Source organism: Malaclemys terrapin, chromosome 20 (genome assembly GCF_027887155.1).
Source record: "Malaclemys terrapin pileata isolate rMalTer1 chromosome 20, rMalTer1.hap1, whole genome shotgun sequence".
In the NCBI taxonomy this organism is placed as follows: domain Eukaryota; kingdom Metazoa; phylum Chordata; order Testudines; family Emydidae; genus Malaclemys; species Malaclemys terrapin.
Genome location: NC_071524.1, coordinates 198,982 through 225,040, shown reverse-complemented (window position 1 = coordinate 225,040; position 26,059 = coordinate 198,982). Strand labels below are relative to the sequence as shown.

The following is a 26,059-nucleotide window of genomic DNA, read 5'->3' as shown; positions in this document are numbered from 1 at the left end:
GACTGACCGGAACCTCCCTGCCCAGCGCTCTCCTCCCTCCATGCCTGGCTGGGCCACCGGGGACGGACCTGCCTCTCCTGGTACCATGTCTTCCTGAGGCAACACGTGGCGGGGGGGGGGGGGGTGGACACAGGGTCACATGTCCCCCCTCCCCAGATTTCTGCCAGGGTTCATATCAGAATGATGCCAGCAGCAGCCTCTCGGCCCTGTGTGGGAGGGAAGGGACGGGAGCTGCTTCCAGCCACCGGGGAGGAGCGGGGCAGGAGGGAGAAGGGCTGACCTGGCCCCTGTCTTTGCAGAGCTCATCTCTCCCCCTCTCCCCCAGGGATGGAAGCAGCTTGTCCCTTCCTGCCCGCACAGTGTGGAAAGGCAGCGAACACCCCCAGGCTGCTGCTGGCCACCCACATAACCCAGCCGCCTCCTGTCCCCCGGCTACCACGCGGGCAGGAAGGGGTTAAGCCCTAAGGCTGCATTGTGCCCCAGGGCCCAGGGAACCTGACTGCAGGGGCCTCAGTGACCCTGGCCAGAGGGGGGGCTCAGCAGGGGAGGGTGCCCAGGGGACAGAGCAGTCCCTCGCTCCCTGGGGGCAGGACCCAGGACGAGGGGTTGGGGGGTGAAGAGGGTGCTAAGCCCCTGTCCTGGGGCTGCTGTGAAGCCTGCAGGTTCGTGGTGGGAACAGGCTGGAAATTGCCTCCCCCCCCACTCCAGAGCTTAGCTGAGGGGCTGAGAGGCTCCCCCGTGCCAGCGCTGTGCGGGGCTTTGGCACACCCAGGGCTCAGCTCCTCCTGGCCAGTGCCCCAGGCCGGAGGGTCTTGGGATTTTCCGGGGCGCCGGCCCAGCCAAAGGCAGTGGGGGGAGGAAGGGAGGAGCCTGCCAGCCAGGCCATGGGTGAGCTGAGCGCTCTGACCAGGGGCTGGGTCTCCCCACAGCGCTGGGTTGGGCTGCGCCCCGCCGGGGGGACATGGAGGAGGAGCTGGGCTGGGGGGGGCGAGCTGGCAAAGCAGGGAGAGGATTGCGAGAGGGGGAGACATAAAGGGCCGATGGGTGGGCAGCAGAGGCAACACGTAACCGGCCACTGCCTGGCACCTGCCCACATACACTAGCCACCGTAGTTCGCACCAGCCAGAAATGGGATGGGGGGTAGGGCCCTGCTGACCAAAAGCCAGCACAGCGGGGGCTGCACTGATGGACCAGCAGGGGAGCGACTGGCCCCACACGCTGCATCTTCGCCCTTATACCAGCCTTGCACATCCACCCCCATCGTCGGCCGGCCACTGGACCCCGCCACTCACCCTTGGTGGGCAGGCAGCTGGTGAGCAGGGATCTGGCCAGTATTGATGGGGGCGGGAAACAGAAAATATGGGACAATTTGCCTGTTTTTAAGAAAAAGTTGGGACACCTGCAGGAGGGTTAAATACGGGACTGTCCCATTAAAAATGGGAGGTCTGGTCACCCCCCTTCCCCACAGATACTCACGTCTGGAAAGCCCTCTTTGCCCAGCCAGCCAGCAGCCTGGAAAGGAGATGGCTTGTTAGGGACCAGATCCTTCACCCTGGTCTCAGATCCCACCCCATGGACACACGCCCTGGTCTCAGATCCCACCCCATGGGCACACGCCCTGGTCTTGGATCCCACCCCATGGACACACACCGTGACCCTGGCTGTCTCTGATACTCACCGAGGAAGAGGACGGTGAGAGCAGATGCCATGATGGGGGCAGCGAGGGGCCCCTCAGCGCTGCCACCAACACCCCCGTGCCCAGCTCTACCAAGCCCCAAATAAGGAACTCAGCTGGTGGCTGCAGCTACAGGAAGCCAACATGGCTCGTATCTTCCTGTGTACTTCACACCTCGTCTCTAATCTGCAGGCAAAATCTAGTGTGGTCAAAGCAAGCAGAGAGCTTTGCAAAACCCAAGCAACCCAGGGACCTTCAGCCTGGCCAAGCATCATGCAGCTCACAGCTTGTCTGTGTCTCTGTGGAGAGGGGGGACAGATCACCTCAATGTACCCTGCAGCCCTGAGGAAGGTGCATCAGGCTGAGAGCAGGCGACCACCGGGTCTGGTCTTCAATCTTCCACTGACCACGATTTCCATGAAAATTCCATCCCCCTTTCATTCTGGGTTCAACCCCGGATGGTGACCCATGTAGGTAAAATTAATACGGGCTTTGGGGGGAGGAACCGGTTTATTTCACTCTCTGGACGGACGGGCAGGGCGGCCGCTGACCCCGCTCCTAGTGTAAGCGAGGGAATGGTCCCGCTATTGTGGGGAACTTTCCTGGCTTATACACGCCCCGGTGGGATTGGCGAGTGAAAGGATCTGAGTCCTCGCTCCCACTCCCTTTACCCGGAGGCCTGCCTGACCTCGAGGGCTCAACTTCCTCCCTCCCGTGCGGCAGAGTCCTTGTAACCCCGGTGTAGCCTGATTTAGGGTGTACTGATAATATTAATTGGGATAATATGGGAATTTAATTTATTACTTTATTTTTATTTGATCTTAATAATAATAATAATTATTATTATCAATATTAATTAGTATGGGTTTAGGCTCGCCAATCTGTTTGATCAGAAGATAAAAGTTCTTGTCCTGAATCAGGCTCCACAGAATTTATAAAGGACCCTCGGGGGTATGACAGGAAGGTCACACTGAGACAGATATAGTCTTAAAGACTTGGTATTAAAATCAATAATAGTAAGTAAATGGTAAAATACCCAGAGTTGCAAAGTTACACTAGCATTACTGCTATTCAAAAGATACATGTGGTAATATAGTATTATATGTAACAAAGCTTTGGTTAACATACTCACACCCTTCCTTGATAACCTGGTGGTGAGAGACACAGGACCAGCCTTGCGGTTCAGGTTTCTCAATTCTTGAGTGAGCCATGCAGTGCTTAGAAAATGCTAAGAGCTATCAAAGCCGACTAGGGTTTACTTGGCTAACTTACACTTAAACCAAAACCTAATAGACAAACTAAGAATAAAACTTAGGGAAACCAAGCTTAGCCTAGTTCCCTTGAAACTCAAAGTTTAAGAAGAACAAGTATAGCCTACGTAGATAGATAGAGTGGAGGAAGTAAATGAAAATAGAGTAAAGTGAGACAGGAGATAGTGAGAAATGGAGATGGAGTAAAGTAAGAACAGAGATCCTCTATTGAGGTGGGTTACCTCTTTTATAGGGCAAATGCCGAACCTTCTTCCTCTTATGCCCAAATTTCATTCCTCACCCACAGAAATGTTAGGGTACACTTACCCCATAGGCTAGTATGTATGTGTGTATTGATGACAGGTATGTACACACATCAGTCTCTGGTGGTTTACTTGTTAAGTCTCTGGAAAAACCCCCTATGCCATTTTCCATTGTCTATTGGTCTAGATAAAAGGTCATAGACATAGGCGTGGGTACTCATCTAGTTAGGTAACAAGCTATAGGGCAACTTTGCTTTTTGAGTAAAAGGTCTTAATATAGATTTCCTAACTTTGCCTTAGCTTAACATACAGGATATGGCCTGAAGGTCTCTTGCATTACAGCCGAACTTTAATATAAATCTATACATCTATTACAATACATCAAATACTTAAACTATAAGAAAAAATATATATATATATATTCAAAAGCAAGCAGGTTAGTCCTATAGGCTACACCAGCAAGACTGGGCCCCAGATTCCTGGGGGCTCGACCCCCAGTCTTGTTGTGGTCACTTAGGACAGGGGCGAGGGTGTCCCCACTCCAGGACACTCTCTGCACCCGATGCTTCCCTGACCCACTGATCAGTATATAGAGTTCAGAGCACGTACAATTTATTAAACAACAACTGATAAAAAACAAGTAAAAATGGGGAAGGTTAAAGGAAACAAGTCACCCACCCTGTGGGCACGGGGACACCACAAACAGCCACCTCTGCATGGGACAGGAAGTTCACAGTCTCTTCCTCACATGTCCCAGGCTTCCTGCTCAGGCCCTGGCCGTGCCACAGTGATACCACAGGGTGACAATCTGTATCTCAAAGTAGCACCCTGGAGCCCCCATATTCACCACTACGATAGAATTATGATCGGTTGGGTACAAAGTTGCCTTGTGAGGCATCCTTTTAAAAGTCTTGATCTCTTGAACATTCATGTTCCTTTGCATTGTACAGTAACTTCTCGCTTAACGTGGTAGTTCTGTTCCTGGAAAATGCTACTTTAAGCAAAACCATGTGAAGTGAATCCAATTTTTCCATAAGAATTAATGTAAATGGAGGGGGGGGAGGGGTAGGTTCCATGGAAATTGTTTTCACCAGACAAAATTTGCCCTAAACAGCTTTTACCATTGACTTTTACATTCTCTGCACAAGTTATGGGGTTGCCTTCACCCGAGCTCACAGTAAAAGCATTTACATAAAAGGGGGCCGTGTTGGGGTAAATTTGGTTACACACAGACACCGGCTTAGAGTCAAACAACACACCCACGTTGTTACAAACTGGAGAGATTCTATCCCCATCTTTGCTGGTGAGAGGAGCTGGTTTTTCAAGATGATACAGTTCCTGTTGTCACTTTATTCTTTTGAGTTGGAGCTTAAGTCTGTCACTTTTGCCTTAGCTTCTAGTTCCTGCAATCGAATACATCTCTACCTCGATATAACACAACCCGATATAACACGAATTCGGATATAACGCGGTAAAGCAGTGCTCCGGGGGGCGGGGACTGTGGATCAAAGCAAGTTCAATATAACGCGGTTTCACCTATAACACGGTAAGATTTTTTGACTCGATATAACACGAATTCGGATATAACGCGGTAAAGCAGTGCTCCGGGGGGCGGGGGGACCGGCGCACTCCGGCGTTATATTGAGTAGAGGTCTACATGTCATTGTTTGGTCATGTTCAAACCACAGGTGTTCTCTTTCAGCAGTTTGTCCTTCTATATCGGCTATTTTGGGCTTTTGTTCAAGTTCTAGCTACTGGTTTTTCACTACAAGCGTTTTTGCTGGGGCTGCTTCCTTATCACTGGCAATTAACAGATTGTGAGCAGCTGGGCAGAGCGAGGGGGGCCCTGGGCAGTGAGGCCCAGCGCAGGGAGATGTCCCCAGCCAAGAGGCCCTGCAGGCCGCAGTCGGAAAGGAATCGTAACCCCGACAGGGCAGGGCCAACACTGGGAAGAAGGGTCCTGCCGTGCACAGCGACAGCGAGTGTCTGACCCGCAGCATCTCTGCAGCATGGCCAAGCTGTGGGCAGGGGGCCTGGGACGTGTGAGGAACAGCCTGTGAACTTCCTTTCCCATGCATGGGGCGGGTGACTTGTTTCCTTTAACCTTTCCCATGTTTATTTATTTTTTATGAGTTGCTGTTTAATACATTGTACATGCTCTGAACTCTATGTAATGATCAGTGGCTCAGGGAAGCATCCGGTGCAAAGACAGGGCCCCGGAGTGGGGATACCCTCGCTCCTGACCTAAGTGACCATGACAAGACTGGGGGTCGAGCCCCCAGGGATCCGGGACCAGCCTTGCCAGGGTTACGAGGACTCTGCTACATGGGAGGGAGGAAGGGGAGCCCTCAAGGGCAGGGAGGCCTCTGGGTAAAGGGAGTGGGAGCGAGGACTCAGATTCTTTCACTCGCCAATCCCACCGGGGCGTGTATAAGCCAGGAAAGTTCCCCACAATAGCGGGACCATTCCCCCGCTTACACACTGACATGGTGAGAAAAAGCCTCACCCCCGTCCTAAAGCCAAGCCCTGAGGATCTAACCGGACATGAAATGCAGGAAGGATGATTATCCCCAGTTCTTACAAGGGGAAATGGAGGCACAGGCAGGTTAAGTGACAGCACAAGGTCGCCTGGGGTCTGGGATTCCTGTCCCCCACCCCAAATCTCTAGTGACTGGGAAATCCCCAGTGACTCCATCCCCACTCCCTGGCTGGATGACCCATCTCTTGGGCCAAGGCTCAGGTCAGAGCTGGCTCTCAGGGTCCCATTGGCCCAGAGACCCCCTGTGGGTCTGGTTGGGTGTGGGGCTGGGAGCAGGGACAGTGAGCACAGAAGCTGGGAGGAGGACAGGGGATAGATCACTCGCTGATTACCTCTTCTGTTCATTCCCTCTGAGGCTCCTGGCATTGGCCATTGTTGGAAGACAGGATACTGGGCTAGAGGGACCTTTGGTCTGACCCAGTCTGGCCGTTTCCATGAGCCAGGCCCCTCACCTGGTACAACTATCCACACTTAATCACTGGGATCCGACCAGCTGGGCGGCTCCGATCTGGAGTGAGATCAGCAGCTGTAGAACCCTCCGTCTTCCCACCTGGCGCTGGGGATGGTGAATTCACCCCCGTCCCCAGCAGCATCCAGCTCCTGGATTTCGATTCCATCTTTATACAGAAATAACCTCCTGGCCTCGCACCGACACTGACAGCGGATGGTGACGGTTGCCCCCGGGGCGATCACCCCGCTGGGGCTGACGGAGATGGAGGGTCCGGGCGCAGGGAGCTCTGTGTTCACACACAAACAGGAGTGAGATGGGGAGACACAAACCCCTCCCCCTGTGTCTGTAACCTGCCCTTAGTGCCCAGCCCCAGGGGTAGTGCCAGGGGTAACAGACACCTCACTGCATCGACAGGGAACTTGTGGGCCAGGTTCTGATCTCAGCCCCCCGGGGTCAATCCAGAGTCACCCCTAACTGCAATAGGTGCAGGGCAGAGTTCTGGTCTCAGTCCTCCAGGGTCAATACAAGGAAGTTGAACTGATTTTTAATGGGAACATTCTGGGGTCAGCTCCTCCCCACCCCCTCCCTTAACAATAAAATTTCTCCAGCCCCAGAGATACTCACGTTCCGACAACCCACTCTGCCCGGCCAGCCAGCAGCCTGGAGAGGAGACAGCACATTAGGGACCAGATCTTAGAGCAATTGGATCCTACACCCTGGTCTCAGATCCCCCCAACCCATGGGCACATGCCCTGGCTTTATCCAATACTTACCAAGGAAGAGGATGATGAGAGCAGTGAAAGCAGATGCCATGACAGGGGCAGGAAGGGGCCTCTCAGCGCTGCCACCAACACCTGTCTGCCCAGCTCCACTGAGCCCCAAATGAGGAACTCAGCTGGTGGCTCCAGCTACAGGAAGTCAACGATGTCTCGTCTCTTCCTGCGTCCCTCACATCTTTTCTCTAATCTGCAGGCAAAATCTAGAAGAGCCAAAGTAAGCAGAGGTCCCTGCAAAACCCAGGAAACCTGGGCCCGTCAGCCTGGCCAAGTGCCATGCAGCTCCCAGCTTGTCTATGTCTCTGTGGGATGGGAGGACAAGTCACTCTCAATGTACCCCGCAGCCTGGAGGAAGGTGCACCAGGCTGGAAGCCAGGAGGCCACAGAGTCTGATCTTCAATTTTCAACTGACCACTATTTCCTTGCAGATTCCCCTGCCAATGCTTTATGGCCTTCTGGGTTCAAATATGGCTGGCAACCCATGAAGGTAAAATTAGTAAGTGATCACAAAATTAAAGGATGGCATCGTAATGCATGTGCACAAGGGGGCAGAGTTAAGGGTGTTCGGGAAACTGTGGTTCTGGAGGGTTTGAACCTGCCAACATCTGACAGGAGCCGTATTCCTGTCATAGGCCAGGCACCTTTTCCAGCCTGGGCTCAGTCCTTCTCTGCCCCCCCCCTTTGTCTTTGTTTCTTACATGTTCTCAGCAGTCATCCTGGGTGGGGATTCGGTGAAGAATTAACCCTGATGTCAAGGCTAATTCCCCACTCCGGCACTTCGAGTGCAGAAGGTGGGGCCCACAAGGATTCTAAACATTAACACTGGCCACCCCAGGCTGGTATTAAACTCCCAAGGTTACAGCTTCTCTCTGACCTTGGATGGGTAGATGCTGCCACCACCCAAGTGCAGAACCCCTTTGAGAGCCCAGGAAGGCGCATTTCAGAATTCCTCCCTGTGGAGTACCCTCAACCCCTTCCCTGCCCTCCAGGGAAGAGCTGAGAAAGAAAAACAAAGGAAATCAACTAAGGCCACCAGCTAATGAAACAAGATGTGTGCAAACCTCTTAGGACACAACAATCCAATTCTGTTCTTAAAAAAGGTAAATTTTATTAATAAAAAAAAGAAAGAAAATACATCTGGGAACTCAGCATGACACAGCAAGACCTATAGACTCTGCATTCAAACTAAAGCCTACAAAAAGGATGGGTGAGATGGAAAACTTCGGAGGAGGGTAACATTCTGCTGCCAACATGGAAGGGCATCGGTGCATGCCCAACAGAGACCCAGCTCGTCCTTGTGCCCGGCTTTCCTGGCCAGTTACCGCCACAAGCTACGAACCCAAGCTGCAACCTCAAGCCACAGACTCAAGCAGGACTGGTAACTATGCAGCAGCTGCAGAACATCTGATGGATGTGTGTGTGTGTGTGTGTGGGTATTAGGTATAATGTGTGTGTATAAGGATTAAGATATTAGTTATTGGTCATAAATCAAATTGTTATAATAATAAATGTGGCATCTTTATCTTGTCCCCTTTAATAAGATCCTGCTAGTTTTTATTGGTATAACAAAAGGAGACAAAGGGCTTTGATCAGGGCTGGTAACTGCAGCTGTAGCTCCCTCAGGGTCTGGCCCTGGGTCTGGCCCCCAAAATGGACTGGGCTGAAAGTCACTGATTTCTGTGCTAACAAGCTTTGTTCTACGCTGTGTTCCTGTCGACTAATAAACCACCTGTTTTACAATGCTGGCTGAGAGTCATTGCTGACCATGGAGTCGGGGTGCAGGGCCCCCTGGCTTCCCCAGGGATCCCGTCCAGGTGGACCCGCCAAGGGGAAGTGCACGGTGTGACCAGGGATGCTGAATGCTCCAAGGTCAGACCAGGAAGGCTGTAGCCCAGGATGCTTTTTGCCCTGGACAGCGTGCCCTTAGGGGAGTTGCACCACCCTACAGTCTTGGCTGGCTGCATACAGAGCAGTTCCAGAGCATCAGACCTGTGACTCCATCACTACTGGTGGCAGCGGTGTGATCCACTGCAGCCCCTGGATGGAGCATCCTGCAGTAAGTGACTGGGGAGCAGTAGAAGGAAGGGGGATTAGTGAGAGACAGGCATGTTGAAGGCTCAGAGATGTTCTGTTCCTGGAGGCAGAGGAGCCTATGGCTTAACCTCTGAGAGAGATTGTGATCCCTGAGAAGGGCTGTCACACTGAAGTGGTTCCTCCCAGGGACCATGGGGAGCTTAGAGAGCACAGGCCTGTGAGTCCATGACCACTTGGGAACAGCGTGGAGATGACCTATAACCATCACCAGAAGAAGGACATTGCAGAGCTGTGCAGAGAGACGGCTGCGCGTTGGAAAGCTCACCAAGGCACAGCTGGTTGCTCAGTTGGAAGAGGATGATCACTCTAAGGAGCCGGTTCCTGACCCAGCTGGGGCTGCGAGAGAGGCTGGGAGCAGCCAGACATCCCTGAGACCCGTGTTCCTGACTAGCAGGGCGTCTCCACCCGGCTCCCCGTGGGTGGATCTGAGACGTATGGAATTGGAGCGGAGATTGAAGGAGTCAGAGGACCAGGACAGACAGGGGAGGCAGGAGGCAGAACAGCAGATGAACTGGCAATGGCGGAGCTGAGAGGCAGAGGGACCCGTCCAGGGGTGAGGGGGATGGACCCTGCGGTGAGAATTCTGCAGAGAACCTCGACACTAAATTGCTGCCCCAGATTAAGGACGGGGGAGATACAGATTCCTGTCTCGCAGCCTTTGGGAGGCTGGCAATTGGAGCCAGGCTGACCCAGCAGAAAGGCTCCATCATCTAGCCCCCTTTCTGGGTGCCATGGTGTGACGAACTGGGACTGTTCTTACTGTGGTCTTTAAATGCTGACAGGGGAGTGTGGCTAGAATGGTCTGCATTGAGGGATGGGAGACTGGCCGAGGGAGAATACCTGAGCATGTAACATGAGAACCCAGGAAGGGGTTAGAGGCCAGGTGACACCTTTGCTGAAGGGAAACTGAACAAGGACTAGAGAGAGAGTTCAGAGCTGGCTGGTGACATGGCTGGGAGGCAGACGGGGCTCTGACCTCCCAAGGGGGCTGTGGTGCCCTGGAACCCCAAGATGGACCTAACTGAGGGGGTCCTGTTGTCTGTGCCTGCAAGACCTGTCTTGGACTGTATTCCTGTCATCCAAATAAACCTTCTGCTTTACTGGCTGGCTGAGAGTCATAGTGAATTGCAGGAAGCTGGGGGTGCAGGGCCTTGTGTCCCCCCACACTCTGTGACAACTGGTGGCAGTGGTGGGATCTACTGCACCCCGTGGACGGCACTTCCTGCAGTAAGTGACTGGGGAGCAGTAAAACGAAGGGGGATTGACGGGGACCAGGTGGGCTGAAGAATCAGAGAGAGACGGTTTCAGGGGGCGATTAACCCCTGGGAGTGTGTGACCAGAGAGAAGGACTGTTGCAGTAACAGGATCCCCCTTGGGGTCGCAGTGAGCGGTCCCGGGGCGGAGGAGTCTGCAGCTCGACCCTGGCAGAGAGGTGGTGACCTGAAGAAGGACTAGCACACTAGGGGTCCCCCGGGAACGGTGGAAAGCGGAGAGCACAGGCCGGCGAGTGGCCAGCAGGAGGATGGATGCTAAACGCCTCAAGAGCGACCTGGTGGAGCTGTGCAAGCAGAGGGGGCTGCGTGTTGGGAGGTCCACCAAAGAACAGCTCATTGCCCAGCTGGAGGAGAGGGATCGCTTGGATGAACCGAGCCCTGTCCCTGAGGGAAGCCGCCTGGCGGATGCAGCGCGGGCCCCGGGGCCTGACCTGGCTGGGAGGGGTCAGACTGCTGCCGAGGACATCCCGAGACCCTGCCTACCTATACCTAGGGGAGGGGTTGGGGGAAGCCCAGCGAATACCGAGGGCACCCTGACCCCGGCGGCCAGCAGGGGATCGTCCCGGGGGAGCTCCCCGTCCCTGGAGCGGATGTGACTGGAATGTGACAGGGAGCTGAGACTGAAAGAGCTCGAGTTAAGGCAGCAAGAACTGAAGCAGGAGCGGGAAGAAAAGGAGAAACAACGTCAGCATGAGCGGGACCAACGTCAGCATGAGCTGGAACTGGCCAGGCTGAGGAGCAGTGCGGCCCCGGCTGCGGTGAGTGAGGGGGGACCCAAGACTGCAAAGAGCTTTGATAAGTGCATCCTGGCCCAGCATAAGGAGGGGGAGGACATGGATACCTTCCTGACGGCCTTTGAGAATATCTGTGAGCTGCTCCAGGTTGACCCTGCAGACAGGCTCCAGTTTCTCATCCCCTCACTGGACACCACAGCCAGGGAGGTGTACAGCCGACTGAAAGGGGCGGAGACAGGGGACTACGAACTGTTCAAAAAGGCCCTGCTCCGCGAGTTTGGGCTGACCCCTGAGATGTACCGGAAAAGGTTCCAGAGTCAGCGTAAAACCTGTGAGGTCACATACCTACAACTAGCCAACAGGGCGCAGGGGTATGCCCGCAAGTGGACAGCTGGGGCCCAAACTAAAGAGGACCTGCTTGACCTAGTCGTACTGGAGCACGTGTATGAGCAGTTCCCATCCTACCTGAGGCGATGGTTGATGGACCAGAAGCCAGAGAACCCGCAGCACGCAGGCCAGTTGGCCGACGAGTTTGTGAACAGTCGGGCAGGGGATAACAGGGAGGAGTCCCAAAGGAACAGGCCCACCACAACTCAGAGCGAGAGTCACCATGGGACCTCCCAGCAGGGAAATATCGAGAACCCCCACCAAACGGGAACATCCAGCGTCAGGTCCATCCGAGCCACTCAAGGGGACCCATGGGACATGGGCTGCTATCACTGTGGCCAGAAAGGCCACATATGGGCCCAGTGCCCCAGGCTCAGGGACAGACTGAGCAGACCGAACCCACAGAGGGTTGACTGGGTAGAGACCCAGCCCGGCGAAAGGCAGCATTCCCAGGGAAGAGGGGCTGGCAGAGTACCACCTGCTAAGGAGGGAGGAGAGCTCCAGGCCAGCTCCTCTGGGGGGCTGGATGCTCCAGACTCAGGGCTTTTGGTTTACAGAGTAGGTGCGGGGCGGTCCCTGCGGAGCGAGTACCTTGTTCCCCTGAAGGTGGATGGGAGGAAGGTCAATGGATACTGGGATACGGGCGCAGAGGTGACGCTGGCCTTGCCCGAGGCGCAGGACCCTAACCCAGTGGGGAGGGAACACCCAGGGACACGGCTCAGAGAGGCTGCGGCCTCAGACTCAGCCGGCGAGAGAGAGCAGGTGGCCATCTCTGTCCCAGCTGCTGAGTTCCAGGCCGAGTTGCAGAGAGACCCCTCCTTGCGGAAGATAAGGGACCTGGCCGACCTCAATGCGGTACAGACCATGGGACGAGGTGGCCGGAAAAGGTTCCTGTGGGAGAAGGGGTTCCTGTACCGAGAATGGGCTCCCCCAGGGAAAATGGAGTCAGGGGGGATCAGGAGGCAGCTGGTGGTCCCCCAGAAGTATCGCCGCCAGCTGCTGTGCCAGGCCCATGACATTCCCCTCTCAGGGCACCAGGGAACCTGGCGTACCCAGCAGAGGCTGCTACGGAGCTTTTACTGGCCTGGGGTCTTTGTTACTGTCCAACAGTACTGCCGATCCTGTCAGAGGGTGAGGAAGGCCTCGGACAAGGGGAAAATGGCTTTAGGACCCTTTCCCAACATAGAGGAGCTTTTCCAAAGGGCGGCCCAGGGTAAAAAGGGGGGCTCTGAACCAAGAGAGCCCGAATCACCGACCTCCAGACTGGAACGCTGGGAGAAGACCCCAGCCCAGTTGGAACCCCAGGGGTATTGGGGTGGGAAAAGGGCACAGGCCGCATAAACCTTCCCACAGGTGAACTACGAGTGCCATCGAGGACCCCCGACCTAAGGGGGGGCGTGAAACTGGAAGGGCCTGGTGTAATTCTCATCAAGGAATGGGAGGGATGTTGGAGCATCCATGGGAATGTGGGTAGGTGCAAACTTCTCCGGGTCACTGGCTAAAGTAACCCCGCTCAGTTCAGTCTCGAAGAGGGGAGAGATGTGATGAACTGGGACTGTTCTTACTGTGGTCTGTGAATGCTGACAGGGGAGTGTGGCTTGGATGGTCTGCATTGGGGGATGGGAGACTGGCCAAGGGAGAATACCTGAGCATGTAAAATGAGAACCCAGGAAGGGGGTAGAGGCCAGGTGACACCTCTGCCCGGGAAACTGAACAAAGGCTAGAGAGAGAATTCAGAGCTGGCTGGTGACATGGCTGGGAGGCAGACGGGGCTCTGACCTCCCAAGGGGCTGTGGTGCCCTGGGACCCCAAGATGGACCTAACTGACGGGGTCCTGTTGTCTGTGCCTGCAAGACCTGTCTTGGACTGTATTCCTGTCGTCTAAATAAACCTTCTGCTTTACTGGCTGGCTGAAAGTCATAGTGAATCACAGGAAGCCGGGGGTGCAGGGCCTTGTGTCCCCCCACACTCCGTGACACAAGGCCATAGAGCTGTTTAGCCAGATGGGTGGGGTGGCAGACTGGCTCCCACTCCCAGTCCCAGCATATATATCTGCGTGTCCTCTCCTGGGCTAAGGCCCCTCAAACCTCCAGTGGGAATGGAAGGTGGTCGTCAGTGGGGAGAAATTCCTGGGTTGGTGAGATCCTGGGACAGAGAGACCTGTTGTCAGGTCCCGGGTGATATAGCAATGGCCATCATTAGGAACCAGAGTTAACTGTGTCACATGGAATTGGTAGGTTCCAGAGTTAACACGGTCTCTATCTGGGTTGGTAGGTTCCAGGGTTGACACCCTGCTGTGCAGTACCCCTGTGAAGAGGACATCCTGCTTCTGAGCCGTTCCCCTGGGCTGTCTGCAGACTCAGGCAGACAGATGGGATACACAGGATCATTATCCCTGGCTCTCTGTCTCAGCCCTTTTCACCCAGGGGGATATGCACCGAGCTGTGCCCCACACGGTTGGGTTTGTGGTGCCGGTGGGCAGCACAGCACCCCGGTTTGTGGGGGCCCCTGGGGTTGGGCTGTGCACTGGGGGGAAGCTCTCTCAGACCATGCCCCCACCAAGCCAATCTGGCATCTGTCCAGTGACACCCCCACTCACAGGGCTGGCTTTAGCAAGAGAGGGACCCGATTCCTGGGGGCGGGGCTTGCAGCAAGCCCCGCCCCCAGGAATTGAGCCGTGCTCCGTCCGGGGTTGCCGGGCTTTGGTCCGGCCCGGAGCTCCTCGGCGGCCGGAGCCGCGCCACACCGCGGGGGCCAGGCCGGACCAGACCCAGACCCAAACTGCGCCGTGGGGGCTGGGCCAGACCCGAGCTGCGCCATGCCGTGGGGGCCAGGCCGGGCCTGAGCCGCACCGTGCCGTGGGGGCCGGTCCGGATCCGACCCGAGCTGCTCCGCGGGGTCTGGGCCGGACCCAAGCTGCAGGGGCTGGGCCGGACCTGAGCCGAGCCGTGCCACGGGGGCTGGGCTGGAGCCAAGCCGGCCCGGAGCCGCTGGAGCCGGCGCGCTTGGCCGGAACCGGGGCTGGACTGGGCCGCGCCTTCCCAGAGCCCTTCTCGCGCCCCCCGCCACCCCAGCTTACTTGGTGCTGCCTGCCCTCCCCTGCTTCTTTTCAGACTTCCCGCGAACCTCTGATTCGCGGGAAGCAGGGGCGGGGGAGGAGCAGTGGGCGGAGCGTTCAGGGGAGGGGAGGAGGGGGAAGTGAGCTGGGGGTGGGGTGGAGAGCTGCGGCGTGGAGCCCTCTTAGCGCGGGGCCCAATTCAGCCGAATCGGCTGAATCGGCCTAAAGCCGGCCCTGCCCACTCGCATATGAAATGAGCCCGTGGGGGGGGTTAGATGGGGCATTCGCTGTGGGGATCTTCCCCCATCCCACCCAGCCAGCCCTTCATGGCTCCCCCCGGGGGCGGTTCCTTGGGCATCACAAACCTCTTTCTGTGAAGTTTGATGGCAATTTCCTGCCTCCAGACTCGGTACCTGGCCCCATGCTGCCTGGGTGGGTGGGAGCCGGCGCCGTTCCCAGCTGAGTCAGGTTGGTTCCCCCTGTGGGAATAGAACCAGCGTCTGTCAGGGGTGGGGTGCAGGGGTGTGAAAGCTGGAGCCCTGATGTCTGTGGTTAGTTATACAGGGACCCCCCCGTCCCTCAGTCGGCAATGGTGGGTCTTCCCCTGAGGACAGGATGGGACCCGGGGATTTGGGCCGGCTCAGCGCCCTCGGGATCCCAGAACGGGGAGGATCGGACTAGCGAGATCCTCACCCAGCACACCGCGGGGGCTGCACTGATGGACTAGCAGGGGAGCGGCTGGCCCCGCATGCTGCATCATTGCCCTGCCACCGGCCTTGCATCTCCACCTCTGTCATCGACCATGGGATCCCACCGCTCACCGTTGGTGGGCAGGTGGCTGGCGATCAGGGATCTGGCCAGTACTGATTGGTGGGGAACGGGGGAGACAGAAAATAAGGGACAATTTGCCTGTTTTTAAGAAAAAGTCAGAAAACCTGCAGGAGGGTTAAATACAGGACTGTCCCTTTAAAAATGTGAGGTCTGATCATCCTACACCCCTGCCCTCAACCAAGAGTCACCCCCAACGGCACTGGGAGCAGGGCCAGATATCAGAGCTCCCTGGGATCAAAACAAGGAGGTTGAACTGATTTTGGGGTGAAGGTTCAGGGCTCAACTCCTATTTTCCTTTCCCCCTTCCCCCCTCCCTGTCCTGAACACTAAAGTTTCCCCTGCCCCACAGATACTCACCTTCTGACACCCCGCTCTGCCCGGCCAACCAGCAGCCTGGAGAGGAGACATGTTGTTAGGGATCAGATCCCAGAGTGACTGGATCCTACACCCTGGTCTCAAATACCCACCCCCACATGGGCACACGCCCTGGTCTCAGATCTCCCCCCATCCCCATGGGCACACACCATGGTCTCACATTCACCAGCCCCATGGACGCACACCCTGGTCTCAGACCCCCATCACAGACAGAGGCCCTGGTCTCAGTTCTCCCCCCATGGGCACACGGCCTGGCTGTCTCCGATACTCACCAAGGAAGAGGATCATGAGAGCAGACACCATAATGAGAGCAGTGAGGGGTCCCTCAGTGCTTCCTCCAACACCCCGGTGCCCAGCTCCACTGAGCCCCAAATGAGGAACTCAGCTGGTGGCTCCAGCTACAGGAAGTCGATAATGTCTCGTCTCTTCCTGCGTCCATCACACATGGTCTCTAATCTGCAGGTGAAATCTACTGTGGTCGAAGTAAGCAGAGGGCTTTGCAAAACCCAAGAAACCCAGAGACTGTCAGCCTGGCCAAGCGTCATGCAGCTCCCAGCTTGTCTGTGTCTCTGTGGGGAGTGGGGAGAGGTCACCCTGCAGCCTTGTGGAAGGTGCACTGGGCTGGGCTGGGCACCAGGAGACCACGGAGTCTGGTCTTCAATCTTCAACTGACCTCTATTTCCATGACAATTCCAGACCCTTTTCATTCTGGGTTCAAGCAGCTGATGATCCATGTAGGTAAAACTAATACCTGATCATGCAATTAAAGGCTGGCATCATAATACATGTGCACAAGGGAGTAGAGTTAAGGATGTTCAGAAAACCTTAACTGTGAAATTTCCTGGTGCTGGAGGGTTTGACTCTGCAACCTTCCCTCTCAGCCTGCAAACCCGCCCACCTGCGACACGAGCTGTGGCACCGTGTGAGGAGCGGGCGCAATGGAGGACACCTGGGTTTGCTGCCCCTTGCTCCATAGCTGAGCAGTGATGATGGGTTTACACTGTAATGCGTGGTTCTAAGGGGCTTTTCTCAGTGTGTGAATTAAATAAACAAGGAATAAAAGAAAATCAGGGAAAGAGAAATTCCATCCCGGGCCCCCAGTGGGGAGAGACCCAGGGACCTTCTAATGCCCCCACAGAGACCCTGCCCCTGAGCTGGAGGAGACACTTGTGATGGGTTGGATCACAGAAACCTCCTTGGGGTTGCCAATTGATGTGCCAAGACTACTTCTGCCCGTTTTCCCTGCCAGATTCGGACTCCAGAACCCTGCCTAGTTTGAGCCAGACACGCTTGCTGGCCGCAAACACAGACCCAGGTTTGAACCACGTCCCACAAGCTGCAAGATTAACTAAAAGCAGCTAACAGAAGTGTTCCTGTCTTTAACACTTAGATGCCCAACTCCCAATGGGATCCAAACCCCAAATAAATCCGTTTTACTCTGTATAAAGCTTATGCAGGGTAAACTCATAAATTGTTAGCCCTCTATAACACTGATAGAGAGAGATGCACAGCTGTTTGCCCTCCCCCCCCCCCCGGTACTAATACATACTCTAGGTTAATTAATAAGTAAAAAGTGATTTTATTAAATACACAAAGTAGGAATTAAATCATTTCAAGTAGTAACAGACAGAACAAAGTGAATTACCAAGTAAAATAAAATAAAACACAACACGCAAGTCTAAACCTAATATAGTAAGAAGCTGAATACTGGTAAAATCTCACCCTCAGAGATCTTCCAATAAGCCTCTTCTACATAAAAAGTGAGGTTTTTTACCCACGAAATCTTATACCCAAATAAATCTGTTATTCTTTAAGGTGCCACTGGACTCCTTTTCACAGACTAGTCTCCTTCTAGTCTAGGTCCAGCAATCACTCACACCCCCTGTAGTTACTGTCCTTAGTTCCAGTTTCTTTCAGGTATCCTTTGGGGTGGAGAGGCCATCTCTTTAGCCAGCTGAAGACAAAATGGAGGGGGTCTCCCATGGGCTTAAATAGACTTTCTCTTGTGGGTGGAGACCCCCTCCTCTCTCCTATGCAAAGTCCAGCTCCAAGATGGAGTTTGGGAGTCACCTGGGCAAGTCACATGTCCCTGCATGTCTCAGTTTTTACAGGCAGCAGCCATTGTTCACATACTACCTTGAATGTTCTCAGGTAGATTTCTTATGTGGATTGGATCCTTCCAAGATCCATCGTCCTTTAAGTGTTTCTTGATTGGGCCCTTAACTTGCACATTCCTCTCTAAAGAAGCTGACCAAATGCCTTACTAAAACCTACTTAAAACCAAACAATATTCATAACTTCAAGTACAAAAATGATACATGCATACAAAGAGGAGGAATGTATTCAGTAGATCATAACCTTTACAGAGACATGTTAGATGGCATGTTTAGCATAATACATATTCCAGTTATGTCATATAACCATCCGGATGGTCCCAATGGGCTTCTTAAATCCCTCTCCACCTGCTCACCAGCAGCTCCCCAACTGCCCAGGAGCCTCCCCCATAGCTGCTCTCAGCCCCACGGAGCAGGAGGGGGACGAGCAGCAGAATCGCTGCTTAGCAGAGTCACCCCCAGCCTGTTGCCCACAGCTAACACCCCCACCCCAGCCTGCCCCCCCCAATCTCCCATCCTGCCCCCTGGCCTATCCCCCTTCGAATGCACGCAAGCCTGCCCCCCGCACACCCTCCCCGCACCACGGCCCGTCCTTCTTCACTCCCCCATCCCCTGCCCTGTTTCCCCTCAAATGCCCATCCCCCCTGCCCTCAGTTAAGATGGCTGCCACCTTCCAGTGTCCCCAGTGGGCGTGGCACCAGGCTGCCCTCAGGGAAATGGCAGCTACCTGGGCTAGGAAGGGCAGTAGGGATCAGGGGAATATGGGGAGTGGGAGAATGTGGGGGAACATTGGGGCTGGGGGCAGAGCGGTAGGAGCTGAGGGGGGCAGGACAGTGGAGGGGGGACAATGGAAGCTGCCCCCCACAGTTGGGGGATGCCTGGGTTCCCCCCTTGTGAGCATTTCAGGGTGAATCTGCCCCATGGTGCTCGACCCCCCCTATGCCCCCTGCCCTGCCCCCTCCCGCCTCCATTCCATCCCTTCCCCAAATCCCCACCCTGGCCCTGCCTCCTCCCCTGAGCGCGCCACGTTCCTGCTCCTTCCTCTTCCCTCCTGGACCTTGCTACAGCTGTTTGGCAGTGGCAAGTGCTGGGAGGTAGGTGGAGGAGCTGGGACGTCGCACACTCAGGCAAGGAGGCAGAGGCAGAAGTGAGGTGCACCGCGCCCCGGGCTTGCCCCCCCCCCCAGCTAGCCAGAGGTGCCCCAGCTCAGCCAGAGTTTTGGCCGGAAAACAAATCCCTCCACACACACCCCATCTGCCGACCCCAACTCTGTGAGGGGGGAGCCAATTCCCATCCCCCCATCCCACCTGCCCCCATTCCCTTTCCACCTCCTCCCCCTCTCCTGTTTACCCTCAAATGCCCAACCTGTCACCCTTCCGGCACCCACCCACCCCCTCTCTCTCTCCCCTCAAATTCCTGTCCCCACTCCCTTCCTGATCTCAGCCCATCTCCCCTCTAATCCCTTCCCCCCACCCTCAGCCTGTCCCCCCAAACTCCCGTACCCTGCTGCTCTTTGCAGAGGGTCTCACAGGCCCAGAGGGCTCAGGGGGGCTGGAAACTCTCTCCCTCGCCAGCGTTACACAGGCCGGGGGCCGGGGCTCGTTTCAAACCGAGCCCCTGGTTCTACTCGGCTCCAGGGTAAACCCCCAGCAGCAGCCATTCAAAGGCAAAGTTTTCGGGTTAACCCCACGGACAAGGAATCACACCCGGCCTGTCTATTGAAACAGGGGCTGAGCAACTGTGGCCAACAGCTGGAGTCAGACCGGCTCCAAGTCTCGCTCCTTCAGGAGTCACCAGAGAGAGCCGCTTGTTTGCAGACCAGACGGGCTTTGGGGGGAGGAACCGGTTCATTTCACTCTCTGGACGGACGGGCAGGGCGGCCGCTGACCCCATTCCTAGTGTAAGTGGGGGAATGATCCCGCTATCGTGGGGAACGTTCCTGCTTATACACACCCCGGTGGGATTGGCTAGCGAAAGGATCTGAGTCCTCGCTTCCACTCCCTTTACCCAGAGTCCTGCCTGACCTCGAGGGCTCCCCTTCCTCCCTCCCGTGTGGCAGAGTCCTCGTAACCCCGGCAAGGCTGGGCCCCGGATCCCTGGGGGCTCGACCCCCTGTCTTGTCGTGGTCACTTAGGACAGGGGCGAGGGTGTCCCCACTCCAGGGCAGTCTCTTTGCACCAGATGCTTCCCTGACCCACTGATCATTACACAGAGTTCAGCGCATGTACAATTTATTAAACAGCAACTCTCTCCTAGGGCGTCCCATGTCCCTACGGCCTAGGGTGACCAGATGAGAGGAAGAAAATATCGGGACACTGCGGAGAGGGAGGGCAGGGGCAAAAAAAAAAAATAATAATTCCGGCGGAGTGAAATATTGGGATAAATTGCGTCCTGACCAAAGATCGGTCGGGATGCGGGACAAACAGCTAAAAATCGGAACAATGTCTGTTCACCCTACGACGGCCCCAGCCGCCTTGTAGGGCCCAGAGCTCTCCCCTAGGGCGCCCCATGGCGTGGGCTCCCCATCCCGCTACTGTTAGCTGTTTCCACCGCCCCCAGATGGAGGCCCTGGCACAGCCCCTCCCCCAGCCCCACACCGAGCCGGGCCCATCCAGACCCCTGTGGGCCAGTCTGCGGGACCAGCTCAGATGGGTTCGGCTGCACTGGTCCTTCCGGCTCCGTCCTGACGAAGCAGCGTCATGTCGCTCAGGGTGACAGTGACCCCCCTACCCTTCCCCCATGCTAGGGCAGCCAGGCTGGAGTGGGGGGAGGTTCTTGGGAGGGTCACCTTACCAAGTGTCTGCCCCTTCTCCATCCATGGGCAGGCTCGGCCAGGGTCAGCGGCAGGACCAGCTGGGCACACCCCAGTGTGCAATCTGTTGTCCCCGGTGTAATCTGGGGGTGACAAAGGGAGGACGGGGGTGTCAGCAGCTGCTCCAGGGGTTAGGCAGGGGGGCCTCCCAGACCCTGTTCATCCAGCTAGATGGACAGGGGCCTCCCAGACCCTTTCTGCCCCCCCCCCCCCGAGCAGAACACCACCACAGCCCCTTATGCCCATCCATCCACTCTATCTAATCTAATAATCTAATCTATCCCCGCCCACCCCCCTCTGTCCCGGAGCACTGGAACAGGGGGCTCGGGGGGGGGCATGGTGCTCCCATTTTTTACCGGCGATAAAGGTGGGCAGATAATCTGGCAACACAACCAGAGGATGCAGCTACTCGTGGTGAACAAGGAACCGTCTACAAAATGACGCCGTTTATAAGTTCTAAACGGCAAACACCAACAAACACTCTCATCGGGAGCAAACAAGGACACCTACTAACAAGCAAAAAGGAACACGAAATGCGCTGGGCGGAGCATTTCAAAGAATTGCTGAACAGGGAGCCACCTGAAGAGGAAGCAAACATCCAGGAGGCAGAAGAAGAGCTTGATATGAACACAGACACCCCAACTAAGGAAGAGATCGTTCAAGCCATCAAATCCTTTAAAAATGGGAAAGCGCCTGGCAAGGATAACTTGAATGCAGAATTGTTCAAGGTAAATCCTAAATTAGCAGCATCTATCCTGGCCCCTCTATTTACATCAGTCTGGGAAAGGGGAAAAGTGCCAGATGCGTGGACCAATGGGGTTATAGTTAGTGAAGATACCAAAGAAAGGAACTCTCAGTGACTGTAATAACTGGCGTGGTATCACACTTTTATCTGTGCCGAGCAAAGTGTTGTGTAAGATCCTAGTCCAGCGTACATCAGAGGCAGTTGATAGCGTTCTCAGAAAAGAGCAAGCTGGTTTTCGGAAAGGGCGTGTGGATGCACAGACCAGATCTTCACTCTACAAAACATAATAGAACAGTGCTTAGAATAGCAACAGCAACTCGACATACGTTTCATAGACTGTGAGAAGGCTGTTGATAGCATTCACAGGACCAGCCTATGGTGCATTCTGCAGGCATATGGAATTCCTTTCCGTATCATCAACGTCATCAAAAGCTTCTATTTCAACTTCACATGCAGTGTTGATGACAGTGAGCTCAGTTTTGAAGTCAAAGCAGAAGTACGTCAGGAATGTGTCATGTCTGCAATCCTCTTCAGCATTGCCATCGACTGGGTAATGTGGCGTACAACAGAAGACATGCCAAGAGGCATGAAATGGACACTCTTCTCATCCCTTGAAAACCTGGACTTTGCAGATGATGTCACTCTCCTATCACATACTCAACACCACATACAAGAAAAAACAACTTGACTCAATGGATTCAGCCAACAAATTGGACTGAAAATCAACCGCAATAAGACAGATATCATGACCTCACCATCACCAGTACGGATAGAGGATTATGTTCTCACCAATGTAGAAACATTCACATACTTGGGCAGCACCATCAGCCAGGAGAGTGGAACAAGCCAGAACATCCGGAACAAAATCAATAAAGCCAGGAACACCTTCAGGAGCTTAAATACAGTCTGGAAACCATCAAAATACAACACCCACACCAAACTCAAGATTTATCAGAGCCGTATACTTTCAACACTACTTTATAGTGCAGAATGCTGGGGAATGAGAAAGTCTGACATGTCCAAACTGGCTTCATTCCATACAACCTGCCTCAGAAAACTCCTCTGTATCTTTTGGCCCAGAACAATCTCAAACCAAGATCTATTGACACCGTGCAGCCAAGGGGATCTGAGCAGGGTCATTGCCAGGAGGCGTTGGAGATGGATCGGTCGTGTGCTTCAGATGGAAACTGATTCCATCACCAGAGTAGCAATCAGATGGTCACCTGAAGGGAAGTGAAAACGAGGCCTCCCGAAAACAACCTGGTGAAGAGCTGAGGAAGCCGAGCTGAAAAACCTGGGGCACAGCTGGGGAACCATTGAAAGACTTGCCAGAAACAGACAGGAGTGGAGGAGCTTCGTCACTGCCCTAAACGCCAGAGGTGTCATAGGAACATGATGATGATGATGAAGGGAGGCAGGAGGGGGTCAATCAAGTGGGGTCAGAGCAAGCAAGATTTGGGGGATTTAGGTGCTGGGGGTGCAGGTCTGCAGGGGGCTCAGTAGGGGGTGCTCTCCCATGGCAATCAGGCCTGGCCCCAATGTCCCAGTGTGGCACTAGGGGGTGCTGTCTGAATAATCATTTCCATCCCACTGCCGCTCGCCACTGCCCCTCATGGTACCATGGCACCAGCCAGGCCTGGCCACACCAGCTGAGGCCGAGGGGCCCATCTAGCCCGGCATCCTGCCTTCCATGCTGGCTGTTCCTGGCTGCTTCACAGGGAGCTCCAGCCCCAGGGCCACTGACGGGCCCAGCTGCCCCCAGAGAAAGCCTCCGGCCACCCCATTAAAGGAAGGCTCGTGTCTGAAACAGGAGGCTTCTCCCCCCTCCCAAATCCATTGGTGAGTTTGGGGGGAGTCACTACCCCTGAGAACAGCCTCCATCCCTCCCCCTGGGCAACCATTGGGGGAAACGGCCCCATAATCTGTGACTCAATAGATTTCCTGCCCGCCCCGGTACCTGGCCCCGCGCTGCCCGGGCGGGTGGGAGTCGGCGCCACTCCAGGCTGGGTCAGGTCGGTTCCCCCTATGGGAATAGAACCAGCATCCATCAGTGATCCGCCCTCCCCCCCGCCATGACTCAGCATCGATTATCAGGGTCCATCCCGGTGTGTGTGTGGGATTTACGTGGCTGGGACGGTGCCGGCTAGTCAGCCCCTGGGCCCCAACTCCTCTGTGCGTCCCCTGAACAGGGGCAGCCTTGGGGAGCATCCCCCTGGGAAAGGCCCCTCCTCTGCAGCTCCTCCCTGGGGCCAGGGTCCCCCCTCAGGACCTCCAGCGGTAGCTTTTCCTCCCTGGCTGGGGCCCCCTAGTGACTCTGTCCAACTCTCCAGCTGGGCGCCCCCTCTCCTGGGCCCAGGACTCAGGGCAGAGCCTGGCTCTGAGTGTCCCATCAACACAGAGACCCCCACAGAGGCTGGCTGGGGGTAGGGCTATGAGCAGAGACACTGAGCCGGGCCCCTCACCTGCTACCACCAGCTCCGTGGAGTCACTGGGATGTGACCAGATGAACAGGTACCATTTGTCGTGATAATGAAGCTGTAGCTCCCGGCGTCTCTCCGGCTCACGTTGCGGATGGGAAACTCAGCCCCTGCCAGCTCAACATCCTCCAGCGTGTTCCGGTTTCCATCTTTGTACAGAAGGAACCTCGCGTTCTGGTGCCGACCCCAACACCGGACGGTCACGGCTCCCTCCAGGGCGACCCCCATGCTGGGGCTCAGGGAGATGGAGGATTTGGGGTAGCTGAGCTCTGCAGTGAGAAGGAGACAGGTCATGAGACAGACCCCGGCACAGTCACTGCGCCCCGTCCTCTCCGCACGGTCCCAGAGACGGGGCCCCAGCCAGAGGAACCTCTCTGACATCCCAGAGATTCCTGGGAGCTACGCCTGAAAATGCCTAAAATCCAGAGCACCTCTCTGTACCAGTCTATCTACTTAATGGGGCCCTGCAGCCTGGGGGCCAGAACTCCTGGGTTCTATCCCTGGCTCTGGGAGGGGAGTGGGGTCTAGTGGTTAGATCAGGAGGGGGCTGGGAGTCAGAGGTGCTGGGTGCTGCACAGACACGGCGAGAAAAAGCCCCCGCCCTAGAACCAAGCCCTGACAATCTAACCAGCCACAAGGTGCAGGAGGGATAATTATCCCCCATTTGTACGAGGGGAAATGGAGGCACAGGCAGGTTAAGTGACACCCCAAGGTCGCCTGGGGGCAGGGATCCCTCATTCCCTAATCTCCAGGGGCTCAGTCCCTGATACTCACCTGGGAGTCCCCCTGCTGGGCCCCGGGCTCAGGTGAGAGCCTGGCTCTGAACCTGCCATTGGCCCAGAGACCCCTGTGCATCTGGCAGGCTGTAGGGCTGGGAGTGGGGATGCCAACCTGGACCTCTCACCTGCTACAACAATCCACACGTAATCACTGGGATTTGACCAGCTGGGTGGCTCTAATCTGGAGCGAGATCGGCAGCTGTAACTCCCTTCCTATCTGGCGCTAGGGATGGTGAATTTACTCCCATCCCCATAGCATCTAGCTCCTGGATTCGGCATCCATCTTTAAACAGAAATAACCTCATGGCCTCACACCGACACTGACAGCGGATGGTGACGGCTCCCCCCAGGGCGATCACCCCGCTGGGGCTGACGGAGATGGAGGGTCCGGGCGCAGGGAGCTCTGTGTTCACACACAAACAGGAGTGAGTTGGGGAGACACAAACCCCTCCCCGTGTGTCTGTAACCTTTAATTTCTGGAAACTACAGGCCAATCCTGGAGGGTTGGCAACACTAGAACAAGCACAATTCAACTGTCCTGCTTAATTTTGTTTTTTCCCCCGCAGAGAATACATTCTGCCCAAGAAGTGCTGAAGTTCCACCTTTTGCCCACCAGAGGCCGCTGTGGCGCCAGACCACCCAGCAGCATGAACAATGCCCTTTGTTCTGGCTCCACAGCGGCCCCTGGTGGGCAAAAGGCAGAACTGCAGCATTTCTGGGGCAGAATGCATTTTCTGTGGGGAACAAATTTCTCTGCCTGCCCCGCGCTGCAGAATTCCCCCAGGAGCAGAAGTTCATCACAGCACCTGCCGCAGAGCCAGGTTAGGGCAGAGTGGGGCACCCAGGGCTGCTGGGGGGTCACAGACTGGGGCTCAGGAACTAGTGGGGTGACAGCGTTGAGTCTGGGGATGGGGGAAGGGGCCTGCAAGGTCACATGGGGGTTGCGGGGACAGGGGCTGATGTGCTTGACTGAATGGGAGAGGCTTGAGGTGAGACAGGGTCTGCATGGGGGAGGCTTCCCAGATCCCTAACAATCCCCCCCCCAACAAAAAACCCTTCTCCCGCCCACACCCAAACCCTTCCAGTTTCACTCCTAGGCTCCTTCCCTGTCCCTCAGCTCCTCTGTTACCCCTGAGTCCCCCATGGCTTTGCGCTGCTTCTGACAGGTGCAGGAAATATAATTCTGTAGTGTGATTTAAATGCATTACTCAAACTTCTGTGTAAATACGTGGTGACGTGTTTGGTCATGGAGATGTCCTTGGGACTCTCACCTGACATGCTGAAATTACCTCTGAGCTCGTTTTTCCTGCCAACTTGGTACCTTAGAAAACCCTGCCTTGTTGAGCCAGACACGCTAGTCCACTGCAACACAGACCCAGGTCTCGTCCACACCCCCAAAGCTGCAGACTAAACTGAAAACAGCTC

General features: G+C 55.6%; 1 pseudogene; it reads right to left on the bottom strand.

Annotated features, from left to right (window-relative positions):
- LOC128826724 (leukocyte immunoglobulin-like receptor subfamily A member 6) overlaps nucleotides 1–24,083 on the bottom strand; it is a 161,267-nt pseudogene extending 137,184 nt beyond the window's left edge.
- Between the last annotated feature and the right edge of the window lie 1,976 nt (nucleotides 24,084–26,059).